Genomic DNA, 15,581 nt, shown 5'->3' with positions numbered 1-15,581 from the left:
TGTTGTCTATCTAAACTCAGATAGTATTTTGGTGATTGCATCGTGTCTTATGGGTTCAAATACCATGTATATTCTGACGACTCCTAAAATCACGTCCGCTGTTCGGGCATCTCTCCCAGTTTCCAGCCCTTGTATCCAACAGCTTCCACGTGAATGTTTGATAGTCTACACTGCCACTGATATTCTGAGAAGATCAATATTAGCACATCCAAAACTGAAATCCTGATCTTCCGACCTCAGACCTCTCACTTCCGCTCCTTTCTTCTAGTCTTACAGGTGACAGATCTCTTCTTTCAATGATTCAGTCAGAAGTGTTGGAGACATCACTGACTCTTCCACCAATACCTTGGTACAAGTCACCGTTGATGCATTTAACATAGTCTCAAAATAGCAGATGAAATTCAGTTGTTTGATATCTTAAAAAGTTCCTCTTATGAAAGCATGCTGTAGCATCTGCCCGCTATCTTACAAAGTAAATAAATAAGGCCAGTTTATGTACCAGCAGGTTAGTCAGCAATACAGAATGTGGCCTGAGGACCGCTGTGGAAGCTCCTCTTCCCCTCCCCCCAAAACACACATATTTCCCTTTCCTAACTTCTTCCACACCTGAAATTCTACATTTGAACATTCCGTTTAGCTGTCAAATTGAGCATCTATTGCTACTATGTAAGTGTTTCTTGGATGGAGTCTCATTAGTCTTTGTTACCTTGGAACAATGAATTTCTCTAATTCTGAAGAGAAAGAGGGTCTGGAGAAAATGGAACACAGGACAAAATAACTTCTAATGGCAAGAGAGGGAGATAGGAAAGATTGAGAATTTAAAGTTCTGCTTGCCTTGATGTTGGTAGTCCTCAGTGATGAGGAGGTAACATGAAGAAATCAGCAGCCTGCCATAGGGTTCTGGAAGGAAGAGGTTTTAGAGTGATGTCTGATCAGATTTGCAATGTCTACTTAACCTCTTTCATATTTTAGATAATCTAAGTGAAGCAAATAGTATGGGAAGGTATTCCATAGGTTACCTAAAAAGAGGAAGTTATAAGTTCAAGAAAAGTATGAGATAGTCTGCTTGTAAGAAAATACCTTAATTGGTGCACACTACAGCAGCTCATTCTCTCCTAGCGTAAGAAATGAAAATGGAAAAAATAACGTTAAATGCCGTATAAAAGTACCAACGCATAAGGCAGATGAGAAGCTGAATTTCAATCAGTTGGTGTCTGACAAACCAGATTGGAATCCCAGATCCATTGTCTGGGATTTTAATGTTTTAAAATATAATTTTAATGTTCATGATAGATTTGATTATTAAGCCACACAAAATGAGTAGTTATCCCCTAGGCAAATGCTAATGTTCTCAAGACTCCCAACAAGGGTAAATTTAGATAGGTGAAAAAAGGTTAATAAATGGCATCATGAGAAGACCATCCTTTAAGCTAGATGTACCCACCAAAGGATCACATCACCTCTTACATATATGAGTTTCCTTGAATTCAAGAGTATATCCTCATTAGAGTAGCTGTCAGCTTTTCATGCCTTAAAGCCACCACATGATCTGTAAGTATGTGAGTAAAATTCTTATATCCAAAGAGAAAAACTCATTATCCCACCATAACAGGATCAAAGGTGCTGGACCGTGACTTTGTAGTGGGTTGAGTGCCCTCTGAAGAAAAGAAAGGGGGCAAAGGAGTGTTATCTCAGGGAGTATGCACCCTGTACGCTGCTAGACATTTGAAAGGGCCATTCTACAAGGTGGGAATTTCTTTTGCATATCACACATATGCTAACTTTGTGATGATTCACTTCAAAAATTAAGATTGTGTTTAGTGGTCTTTGAAAATTTACCCATTTTCTTTCTGTGATAAGATGATTTTGCTACTTCTTAGCTAATTGAGTAGAATATACTCACTGGGATCATTTGAGATCTGTTTTCAATAACTCAAGATTGGAAGAACACAATATATTCACATCATAGGAATGTTTGTAAAGAGAATTGGTGTTAAAAGTGGTTAGAAAATTAAATTGCTGTCGTAGGACTTATGTTGAGCTGTGTTTTTTTTTGTTTTTTTTCTTGTTGTTTTTAATCTATGACGATTTATCATGTGACTTTAGGCAAGTTGACAGACATCAGCTGGACTTAAAATGGTGAAATTCATAAAACAAGAATAATTCCCTTACAAGTTTAGAATCTTTCTGGTGTAACTGATGCATGAATATTAGGAATTTGAAGCGATTTTAAGGAAAGTCTTATGCAAACACACACACACACACGCACAGTCTGACAATTAAGTGCATAGACTTGTTGCAGTGATGTTGCTAAACTTTTTTGATATCAGAGGGATTATTTATTATGAATTTGTACCAAATAAATAAACAGTTAACCAAGTTTACTATTTGGAAGTGCTGAAAAGGCTGCGTGAAAAAGATGACCTGTACTTTTCGCCAGCAATTCATGGCTCTTGTATCACAACAATTCAGCAGCTCACACGGCACTGTCTGTGAGAAAGTTTATAGCCAGTAAACAAATAACTGTATTGGAACACGGTCCCTACTCACTCCCTACTCATTGATCTAGCCCCCAATGACTTCTTTCTTTACCCAAAGATAAGGGAAATATTGAAAGGAAGACATTTTGATGACGTTCAGGACATCAAAGGTAGTAATGATAGCTCTGATGGCCATTCCAGAAAAAGAGTTGCAAAATTGCTTTAAGAGGGTGGACTAGGAGCTGACTCAGTGCACAGCTTCCCAAGGGGAGTACTTCAAAGGTCATCATAGTGATATTTAACAATGAGGTATGTAGCACTTTTCTTAGGATGAGTTCATGAATGTAATTGTCTGTTCTTTGTGTGTGTGTGTGTGTGTGTATTTCATTGTACCAGCCTACAGTCTTTGGATATGTTACAGATTCTTCCTTGTATACAGTAGTCATATAAAGACTTGATAAACATATTGAGTCTTCTAAAATCCTATGATCTTATATTGTGATAAAATATCCAGTTTATGACTTTGCGCCTAAATAGTTGTTGCCAATTATATGCCATCATTTGTATTCAATGTATAGTATAAAATTTGTTAAGGTTTATTTTAGATCTCTAATAGTTTCTCAGTTTTCAGACAATTTCATTATATATTTTTAAGTGTCTAAAAGATATCTGCTCCTTTTTTTTCTTTTTGTAACAATGAGAGTACTGAGCACATAGCATTAAACAACTCACTCAAGACCACAATCATAGAAAATGGAATCAAGACTCAAATTCTGCTTTTTAAATTTCACATATTTCTCTGTTAACACTCATGTCAAAGCAAGAGTATATGAATGTTCAATATACTATTCAAGTTGTTTATGAGTTCAACCATAAAATGCAAGATTTTCCAACAAATTGTTTCTGAATGGTATGAGAAGGATGAATATGGTAGAAATGAGATTGTTAGCATATAGTGTAAGCATATTTAGCATCTGAAAAAATACCGTCAGTTTTGTGTCAAAATATGTAAGAAGTACACCCTTATTCTCTCTGAAAATTACATCCCAGACTTTCCCAGATAACACTACTGTGGATTTCACATAATATTTTATAGTATTCTCACATAATGCTCTTTAAAAGAGAGAGTTTGAAGATAATGATGACATTCTGTGTCTTCACAATGCCAAAATAAACTTTTAAAATTAATCCATTGGTTTGTTTTCAGTTTTTATGATGCCAGGAATGAAAGGTTGAACTTTTCATGAAACTAGTTGATATTTTTTAAGCAAATTGACTAGTTCACTGGTTGTTTCTGTGACCAGGTCATGATAATTGACATGGAATAAAGGATTCAAGGAGGTAGATTGTGATGTGAGGTATTATTTTCAATGTTTTCTTCAGTGAAGGCTTCTTAGAGGAGGTAAACATTTGAACTGAGACCTGAATGAAGTCAGGAGGAAGACACTAGGGAAAGAACATTTTAAGAAAAGAAAACATCCAATGCAAAGGCGCTGAGGTAGGAGCAAGTTTGGCTGATTAGAGAAATAGCCAGAGACAAGTGTGGCTGGAATTCAGGAATTAGAGTGAGGCTGGTAAGAAATGCTCATGGAGAGTTAGCCAGGGACACGTCATGCAACTGTAGAACTTTGTAAATTTAAGGTAAAGATTGAATTTTTTTCTAAGTATGATGGGAAGCTACAGAAGGGTGTTAAGTAGGTAATGCGCAGCTTTAATATTTCAATGGGAATATTATGGTTGTCCTGGAAGCAGGGAATCTGGATACTTTGACCATGTTCTAGGTGAGGGTAATGGTAGGTTGGAATGGGGTCATGGCAGTGGAGAAGGCAGAAGTGGTAAGATTTGCTTTATGCTTTAATTGCACTTAATGTGGGATGTGATATAAAATGAAACACCAAGAATGATGCCATATAAATGACGGTGCTAGTTACTGAAATGAGGAAACCTGAGGGAGAAGAGTTGGCACTAAGAGTTAGGTTTGAGAAGATTAGTCCAGTGAAGACTTTTGCATATATTAATCTGAAGTTCATCAGAGTTGAGTCTGAAGTGAAAATTTAAAATCTTTAACATAAAGATCACATTTGATGCCAATAAAACTTGATGAGATCAGTCAGATAATTAATGTAGATAGAGACAAGGTACTTTGACAGAGTCTCTGGGGTACACCAGTGCTTGCAAGTTAGGGTAGGAAATACATCTATCACAGAAAATAGAGAATGGTCAGACATGAGAAAAACCAGGGAAGTATGGTGTTCAGAAGACAAATGACCAACTAAGGCATTTCAAGAAGGACATGACTAAATGTTTAGAATGTTCCTAAGGAGTCAATAAGATGAAGACTGGAAATGAAACATTGTAAGAAGTATTGTGGAGATCATTGACAAAAGCTGTTTTAGTAGATTGGATGGAATAAAATCCTGATTGGAGTAACTTCTAGACAGAACCAATGAGTGTGAAAGTAGAATCAGGAAGTGTGGACAAGTAAAGGTTTTCTCTAAAGGACAGCAAAACAATAAGGCAATAGCCTTAAGAAAGTTTTTTTTTTTTTTTGAAGATGGAAGGAGCAACAGTACATTTGTCTGCTGACTGCAAGATACAATAAAAAGAAAAATTAATGCAGGATAGAGTCAGAGTACTTGAAGAGGGATAACTCTTGGGCAGATGAGAAGAAATAAGATCTATTGAATAAGTAGAGTTGATACTTTAGTAGAAGTAGGTGTATTTTGTCTATTGTACCGATGATACAATATGTGAAGATGAGGAAGCTGTCTAATTAGGCCTTTACCTGCATGTGAGAAGGGGGAGCAGGATTGAAGGGTTCAGAGAGAATAGAAGGTAGGAAATGGTTGCCTGAGAAAGTCAGAGAATGAATTGATTACGGCATTGTAGTAAGACGAGGCAGTGATGAGTGTCCACTGAGATTAAAATGGCCTGGGAAAAAAGGGACGAATCATAAACTTGAACTGGATTTGGGCAACAGTGATATAGAAGCAAATTCAATATAGTAGTTGAAGAGTTTGGCAACTATGTTCTTTAATTAGGAATCCTATTTAAGCTTGAGAAAATGGCTATTATATGTTCCTGAGCAACTTTCTGACACCAGCCCTCACATAGGGATTCACACTGCAGAATCTTCCTTGTGTGAAAGAGATCATCTGATATTACACTTGTTATCAGGAGTCTAACAAAGTTAGTGTTTAGAGTAGGCCTGTATTCTAGGCAAGGTAGATGGAGTGCTAATTCCAGAAACTGAGGCAGAAACCCAATCTTCACAATGACAAGAAAGGAAGGAGAGAGCATCAGGGATCCAGGTAACCACGTTCTACCCACTCAATGGATTCTGAGTCTAATGTAGTATATCTTGTCTCAGACCAGGAATTCTGACTATTAGGACCTCCTAATTAATACATTCCTTCTCTTGGTCAGGTGAGGCTCAATATCCCTGTGGGGTTGGTCTCCAAAAAGGGCCAAAATAGTAACAGATAAATGGAGCAGAAGAAGGCAGCATTGAGAAGAGAATTTTGAGGAAGTTTACAGGTTTACTAAGAGTTCAAAATTATACATTGGAAGTATAAAATTGAATGGTGCTTCTAGAGTTATCAGAAAAAGTTAAATGTTTTCAGAAGTAGAACTGAATTACAGTGTTTGGTGAATAAATTTGATGCTATTTTTGGTCAGCTAGGAGTTAAGGAAGGAAGGAAGGAAGGAAGGAAGGAAGGAAGGAAGGAAGGAAGGAAAGAAGGAAAGAAAAAAGACAGAGAATGGAAGGGAAGAAGGAAGGAAGAAAGACAGCCTTCATTTTGACAACACACACACATCCATCTGTAAAGATACATTTTTTTTGTTGAACTACCCTAAAGCACCAATTATTCATGCGTGTTCTTGAATAGAGAACACTGAATGACAGAGGGTAGAGTATCCTTAAGCACAGTTTTACAATCAGTAAGGAAAAACCTGTACAATCTGTTTTTTTTTCAAGTTAATTGTCCATAAAAATAGAGGGTTTGACACTGAATTGTAACTACCGTGTTTCCCGAAAATAAGACCTAGCCAGACAATCAGCTCTAATGAGTTTTTTGGAGCAAAAATTAATATAATACCCAGTTTTATCTTACTATAAGACAGGTCTAATGCAATATAATATAATACCCAGTCTTATATTAATTTTTGCTCCAAAAGATGCATTATTAACTGATTGTCTGGCTAGGTCTTATTTTTGGGGAAATAGGTAAGTAAAGGTAAAGCTCAGAGGAGTAAAGAGGAAGATGCACAGAAATTATTTCTGATCGTCAAGTTGAAAGCAATGTCAGACGTGACACCGCTCTATTAGGTAGGTAATTAGCACAGTCATTATGAAACAGCTCTCAAATATCAAGTATCATACAAGGGTTTTGTATAAGTGTTGGAGGTCATTGAATTTGTGTTCAAATCTCATGAGAGCTCCTAAGGGTACAGATATTTTATACTCTTGATTACAGCAAAGCCTAATGCTTTAGATGCCCAGCAAGAGGGAAGACAGATATGATACCTGAGATGACGTCACACTGCCTAGCCATGTAAGCCATTGGGCACTGGCACAGCTCTGTACTAGGCTTCCATTTAGTCTTAGAGGTCAAGGCCTCACCAATACAGGTCACACCAGTCCCTCAAAGAAGATGGTAACTCTCATATAGTTTTCTGTTTCTTTGTCAGTGAAGACAGTGCTGAATGATGACCTCCTGCTATTTGGTGATAAATTTGAACTCAGTATCTTATGGCTTCTTAGATCAACGTCATGAAATTGAATCACGTATTGTGAATTTCTCCTAAGAGAGGTTTTCCTATGTATTCTATGTCATGGAATAAAAATAATAATAATAATAATATTTCCCCTTTTTACCCCTTTATAATTGGCTACATAGAATGCCTAATTCCTTTTTGGGTGTCGTTGAATTCAAATCCTATTAAGACTGTTTTTATTAAATCTCCTACTAACTTTTATTCCCACCAAGATGATTTTGTGGCAGATGGATGAAGACTACTTTCCAAAAGAAGAAAAAAAATCACTCTGTTTATCAAAAGCATTAGATAAATACGAGACAAGTTAAGAAACAAATAATTTGGTGAGAAAAAATTTAGTAACCAAAAAATACAATTACATTTTAAATTGTAAAGAACCATGTTTAACAACTATTTTGATGATATTTTACTGTAGTTCTCTTATAAAAGAAACCTTAGGTGTAAATTGACTCAGCTATTTCATGGAATATACTCTGTGGTGTGTGTGTGTGTGTGTGTATGTGTACACACACAGATTTTATATAATTGATACTTTTTGGACATGTAGAAGTTGGCTGGTAGCCAATTTTCATTAATTCCCTTTTAGAGTGAATATTTGATTTAAAAGATAAATATATGGAGTACAATTAAACTCTTTCAGGTATTATTTGATACATTGCATACTCTTCATACTTTATTTTTTTTAAAAATAGTGTGTTTTTTCATACATTGTGGAATTAATGAGACTATAAAGCTCAATGCAACATCACTTGATTATGGATATATATATATATCTATATATATATATCTATATATATATATATATATAGCTATCTACATATGTAATGTATATTTCAATTTAATGTATTACTTAGTTTTGAACTATTCTTCCTTCATTCACACATCACCATAGTATATATTCTATCTTTTACATAAAAATGAGAAGGCTTCTTTATAAAGGTTTTGAAAATTTATTATTTAGTAAAATGACAATAAGTCAGTCATAATTCTGCCAAATTTAACTGTAGAATCTTATAAAAGCCACTTAAACCTTTTTGGGCCTTAGTTTCTTTACCTAGACATGGTTTAAATGATTTCTGAGTTCTTTTGAGCTTAGTATTCTAAAATTCAATGAAATTTTCAACTTGTTTCAAGAATTTTATGAAAAAATAGATGACAATGTAATTAGTGCCATGTCAGTTGTGTTCTGAGTAGCTATAATAATAAAGTATAAACATTTACAGAATTTTGTTTAATGACTGATGTGCTGACCACCGAAAGGTTATTATTATATTTTCCCCTTAAAAAGATATGGATTTAATTTGTAAAATAAACCCTCTCATTTTCTTAAATTCACAGATGAAATAGGTTGCTACAAAGTAAAATCTGAAAGAAGTATGCTTATACAAGGTATATTTACTTTAAGGGTAAAATACATAATCTACATACCACATTAGCTATTTTTTCTCCCTTGAAAATGACTTGTTTTTAAAAAAAACTGTAAATATAAATTAAAATATTCAAAATAAACAGGTTATTAATGAAAAACCAGCTCTTTGGCATTTCAGAGGCCTTTCACATGCATTTACTCATTTGATCCTCACAATGTGTTAGTGAGAGAAACCGTACAAATATTACCGTTTCTGTTTTACATATAAGAAAAATGAAAGCGAGAGAGGTGACATATGTTTTCTAAGGACTTATTAGATTAGTAATGCAGATGTACCAGCCCTCCCCCCACCATCTTGCCTCCCAACCCCTCAGTGTGCCCATGGGCTCTGTGTGTGCGAAGAAGAACGTTTAAGATTAGGAAATTCAGTTTTAGTGTCTATTAAGCTGGGGGAGCCATGTATAGGTCAGTACTTGTCTTTGAAGTTGCTGGTAAATGATGGTGGTTTCATTCACTTATTGTCAAAGATGGGGTTAGAGGGTTTAGAGGTCTCTCAGCCTCTTCTTGCTTTGAAACCTGCAAGAGAATCAGAAGTCTGACACCATCTTCCTTGAGGATTTCCTGCCCCAGAATAAAACGGTTCTTTTCTTGAAGGGTCAGATTTGTTTTATACAAAAATGTAAGGGAAAATACATAAAACAAACCCAAGAGTGCTGACTTTACTAATAATATTTTCCATTTTACAGAAATAGAGAAGTCCTCATTATTGAAAGGTGGACCCTCACTCTCACGCATGGCTCCTTACGTCTCCCCGCTCCTCCTTCCAAGAGTCTTTTCTATGTCTCACGATCCAGAGTTTTTCTCCATCCCCCACCTCTCTATCTTTCCCCAGGAAGAAAGGCATCTTTTTGAGATCTTGTTCATTCGAGAGTCTCAGTTTCAGTCTAGAGATTTACAGGAACGTTTTCTGCTCACTCGTTTTTGATATTGAAAGGAGCAAGATGAGTTCTTTTCTCCACAGTCCGTGAGCATTTTCATTCTAGTTCAATCTTCCCCGCTCACCCCAGCAAGTGTTGATGCTGCATTCTCAAAAGTTACCTAAAACCATGACATCTCAAAAGGTGAATGTTAATTTTCTTTCAAAGGCTACAAATTTGGTACCATATGAGGAAAGCTTATTTATACTATTAATGTGACCTGGGCTGCCCTACCTTTGAATGAATAATCCTGACCTCATTGTTCTAAGAAGCAGTTGACAAACTGCAGAGCTGCTTATATTACAAGAACCCCGGCGTTAGCTATGAGTGTCTCTGAAACATCTGGCATGGGAGGAGTCACCCCAATGTAGAGTTCCTTGATTCCAAACTTTCTGCTGACGGGGTATGAAGTTCCATACATACACATTTGTATGTGTATGAATGTATAGATATGTGTACATAGGTATATCGGTACAGATATAATATTCAATTTTCACTATTTCACATTGTCTTTCAATTTGGTAAATCTCTGTTGCTTTCATGTTAATAATTACTACAAAAGACATTCCTAATGTTTCCTAAAACTTCCAGTTTCCTTTCTTTCTTGCCACACATCTCCTTGAAATTAATGTGGCAAAGTGATTTGCTTTAGGCAATAAAATGTAAATGAAAGTGATGTGTGTTACTTCTGGGTAGAAGCACTTATAAGCTACTGCAGCTTCTTTGTTCACATACCTATCTCCTGCCATGATAGGCCATAAAGCCTTGTATTGAGATGGTGATATCATAAGATGGTAGACTTCTGTCCCTAGCTGAATTTGTGTTGGACATTGAGAGTGAGTGAGAAATATGCCCTTGTAATTTGGAGGGTGAGTTTTTTGGGTGTTTTTGACTAGAACATAACTGAGCTTATCCTGACCATTATAGCAACTCTTACCAATATCTTTTAATTCGCTGAATTGTAGAACTTACTTTCTTGTCTTTATAATCCTGATTCCTTCTAATGCTATTTCATGTTATTGAAATTTTTTTTTTTACTAATGTAGCTTCACAGAAGTGTTTTGAGTTTGTTTGCTTTTATACATACACATTCTGCTGCAAACCTCATGCTAAAATTGTCTGTTTACCTTCTTCTGAATGTTTTAAGTACACAATACGTTTTTAACCTAATAGCACAATTTTTAATATTGCTACATTTGAAAATATTTGAATATACTATAGAAGAGGAATAAGAAGAGGAATGCATAGGCAAAACTTATAAGATGTGTTTTATATATAAATATATATATACACACATATACATACATACATATATATATACATATATATGTATAATATAAGCAAGTAGCTTCTGAGATATAGGCAGAATCCATAAGATGAGCAAAATAAAGATAAGTAGGGTAGTAAGCAGAGCCTTTGTGAGATGAACATAGATATAAAAAGACAGAAAGATCAGAAGACCCCTAATATTCATCCTACTCTAAATATATGAGGGACACAATAATATTCATGAGACACTAAATATATGTAAGCCATTGAGTATTCCTAAGGTTTTAATTTGGTCATTCATTGGTAATGTCCATGTGGCTTCATATACCTTCTACTCAAGAAACACAAATAAAATCCATAGCTTATCCTGGGAGCATTCAGTTGGTGAGTTCAGTGATTGGTCAGACATACCAACCCTGCATATCTCGGTAGAGAAAGTATTGTGCTGGTCCCAGGCTTCTTTTGTCAGTTGAGCCTACCGTGTTTCCCCGAAAATAAGACCTAGCCGGACAATCAGCTCTAATGCGTTTTTTTTTGGAGCAAAAATTAATGTAAGACTTGGTATTATATTATATTATGTTAGATAAGACCTGGTCTTATAGTAAAATAAGCCTGCGTCTTATATTAATTTTTGCTCCAAAAGATGCATTAGAGCTGATTGTCCAACTAGGTCTTATTTTAGGAGAAACATGGTATTTACTCAAAACTCTTGTGCTTGTAACTATAACATTAGTGGGATAGTGTGTCTCAGGAGAGGGTGGGGGAAAGGAAGATCTATCTATTTATCTATCTATGTATCTATGTATCTATCTGTCTATCTATCTAAGATCTATCGAGAGAAAATTGCATAACCCCAAATTAGTGTGGTCTTCCTCTCTGCTTTGGTTCTCACTATGTATTTTAATTGATTAAGTAAATAATGTTATTTGAGCATTTTAACTTGTCCTGTGAGTCCTGTGAGTCTCTTATGCATCCATTGGGATATAAACCTGCCAGTGTATTTGGAGAATACCATTGCATCATCAGGTTTCTTTATAACAGGAAATATTCTAAGGCAGGACTAACAGACATTACAGCAATACTAGTTGGCTTCTCTATTTGATGATTATCAATCCGGTTACTCAGCAGATGAAACATATTTGTAGAAATGCACATTTATTTTATTTTTCAGAAGAATTTCTGAATATCATAAAGCATCCTCCAGCCCATGGCCCTGTAAACAAATTGATCTTTAAAATATTTGATGGTTCTTTCACAAACTTTTTTTAAAGGGCCTTTTATGTGTAATACATTATGTTCGGTAATGTGGAAATTACAAATGTGGAGAAGATATAATCTTTGTCTTCAAAGAGCTGATATCCCATAGGGCAAGGAATGCTCATATGGGGTGAAATAGTACAAAAAATGTACAATGTAAAACTAGACAGCCATAGAGTACTATAGAAATAGAGGAGGAATCCAGAAAAGGGAGATATGTCATTTACAAAAAGGAAATCTGGAAAGGCTTTATGGACTTAGGAGAGCCAACTGCCTGCTATGGGAACTTACACAATGCTGTTATCTTGGAGAGAATTTACCAAGTGAAAGTTCAATTCAGAAGTTAATTTACCTTATTTTGAAATGCAAGGAAACATAAGTAAACTTAACAATTCTGTTACTATAATAGAAGCACGCTGAGAATTTATAATCCTATGGTAAAGTATTTAAAAAAAAAAAGATTGCAAACATCCTTGGGGCAAAAAAGCATATATTAACAGTGGAATTATCTTCCAAAGAACAAGATTATATAGCTATTCTTAAAATAAATATGCTTTAAATATGAACTTCAGATAACACAGATATTGCTATTAAGTAAAATAAGACTTATAAAACATTATTTCCAAGTCTTATCAATCTCATGAATTCTGCCATTTTAAATACCATAAGCTCCAGTGTGTGTGTGTGTGTGTGTGTGTGTGTGTGTGTGTGTGTGGAAATATATATATATATATGAATTAGTGCTTTTAAAAAACTTGGGAAAATACGAGGATACTTTACGTGCATCAGTTGATTTAGTCCTCACAACAACTTTATGGAAAGGCATTATTTCCCCCATTTTATAGATGAGAATGATCTTGGTTTCTTGTGAATAGAATAATAAATACTACTATCTATACACATGCAAGACATTAATTAAATTATATACACATTGTGTATTTTTGCTTAAATTTCTGGAGAATACCAGGTGGCATTGTACCTCTTGGCGAGAGAAATTCTGAGTAATCAAGACGCATCCTGACCAGTCAGGCTGCACAATGAGCTGTCCAGGGTGCTGAACCAGGCTCCTTGACAGAAGTCCACAGCATAACCACAAATCCAGCAAAGCACTCTTTCCTTTGGTACACTTGTATGACCATAGGAATCTTAACTGCACACCCAAGAAACTGCTATGAATTTCTTATAGAGCTCATAAATTAAAACCTATTAGTCAATCCAACTCTAATGTCGTGTCTCAGCCTTACATGGACTTAAGAACTCATGAAAGAGAACTCATTTTTAATAAGTACATAATAGGCTGAGCTATACACTAAAATAATAGTTTGTCAATTTTCATATAAATATCAACTAAATGAATGTTTACCAAAAGGTAAATAATCTCCTTTTACTCAGAAAATGCTAATAACTAGCATTTGGTATACACCACACTATTGAAGTACTCATATAAATTAAGTGATGCAGTCAGCTCAACAACCCTATAAAATCAATACTCTTATCACTCTCATTTTATAGACTAGGAACTTTAAATACATAGCTAGGAAACGGTGACAACAGAATCTTTTCCCAGGAACTAGTCAGGTCAGGAATATGGGCCAGGGTACTCCCTTATTTCTAATGTAGTTTTTTGTGTGCTTACTACTAATAATAATCAATTCCATTTTCTATTTATTTAAATAAAGGCAGTATTGCATAAAGGTTAATAAGACTCGGAAGATACACTACCTGGTTTCTAAATATCACCTGGGACATCAGTAGTTGCATGACCTTTACAAGTTGCTTTCCTTTTTTGCACATCAGTTTTCTCATCTATAAAATGGGGAAAATAATAATGCCTTTCCACCAAGTTGTTGTGAGGACTAAATCAACTGATGCATATGAAGTACTCAGAATAATGCCTGGCACCTAACAGAACTCAATAAACATTAGTTATCATCATTGCATGTTTTCATGGCACTAATTAGTTTGAAATCAGATTTTTGATAAACCTTATGTTCACAAAAAATTTAGTGGCCAAAGAACATGGTTTAAATATTTGATTTTCTTTCTTATGCATTGATTTTGTGGTTTAAATATAGAGGTTCGGCTGTTCTTTCATTCCTCATATGCATCTTCTAAACTTGGTCAGTGTTGCTAAGTAAATGAGCGGCAACATAAGTTACAAATGAAGACATTCAGATAAACAGTGTTTTTCCTTGTGCAGCTAATTTACAATACATGATATTGATAACAGGAAAGTAACCAGTAACCACTATCAGCATTCATGTATGAACCAAGTCAATTAAAGTTAATAGAAGAATTGGTGTTTCTTGGCACATATGGTTAGTTAATCATTACTGGGCAACTAAGACAATAAAGAAACCAGAAAAAAGTAAGCAGTTGCCATACTGAGGTATGTATATATTGTATAAGTATTTAGGCAGTATGGAATCAGGAATATGAACAAAATGGGCACTTTTGGAAACATTGCAGTGCCCAAATTCCTGATAGATATTATTTCATTTAAATATTCAAGATAGTATCATTCATTTATAAAGCATTAATGTGATTAATCAATTATTCTATGTTTAATATGTGGATACACTGTTAAATGTTGGTATGCAAAAAATAACTACAAGAAATTTTTTATGAGGTAGAACCCATAGGACTTGGTGACTATGTCACTTACATCCCACAGGACTCTACAAATACACATGATGGAATATTTTATTGGAAGCATATAATACAGTCAACAAGATGTGCATCATGTTTTAAAAGAGCTGACATTTAATCAACATACAACAATTTGTTAAAAATAGTTGTATGTGTATATATGAGATATTGATTATTTCATTTCAAGGTGGTGCAAGTGAGAGGAAAGATCTTGTACTGCTATTTAAATTTCCTTCTTGAAAACCTGGATGAATGGTGGAATTGTTTAACAAGAAAAAGATTACAGAAGACAGAGCAGGGAGGAAGAAGGGCTGGAGTTGGAGTTAAGAAAAGAAGTCAATAAGTTGTGTGAGGTTTATTTTTAATGGATAAAATTGCTATTTTATTATACTCCAGTTGGATTAGTTTAATTCCCAAAGGCTTCAAAGTTAATACTGCTGTAAAGTTGCAGTATTGATAACATATTTGGAGAAAGGGACAAAATACAGGTCCACAGTGGACTTGGATGACACATCTAGTCATCACTTACTGTGAAAAAATATCTCTGCACTGAAAACTACCCTCCCACCTGATCAGGACAACAGCAGAGAAAACTCTCCTGCCTTGACATATGGCTTCAGGGTCTCAGAGTCCCTGGCAACAACTCCAAAAAGCTTATTAATATGATATTAGGAAGCTAAACTGTAATTTTATAACATTTGACAGTTCTGTTAGGCTCAGCAATGTGTTAAAAAAATGGTGTATCGTTTGGCCTAAACAATTTTTTCACTTTATTTGTTTGAAATTGTTTTATTGATGCCA

This window comes from Rhinolophus sinicus, linkage group LG07 (genome assembly GCF_036562045.2).
Source record: "Rhinolophus sinicus isolate RSC01 linkage group LG07, ASM3656204v1, whole genome shotgun sequence".
Lineage (NCBI taxonomy): Eukaryota > Metazoa > Chordata > Mammalia > Chiroptera > Rhinolophidae > Rhinolophus > Rhinolophus sinicus.
The sequence above is the reverse complement of the archived record's forward strand: the minus strand, read 5'-3'. Positions refer to the sequence as shown.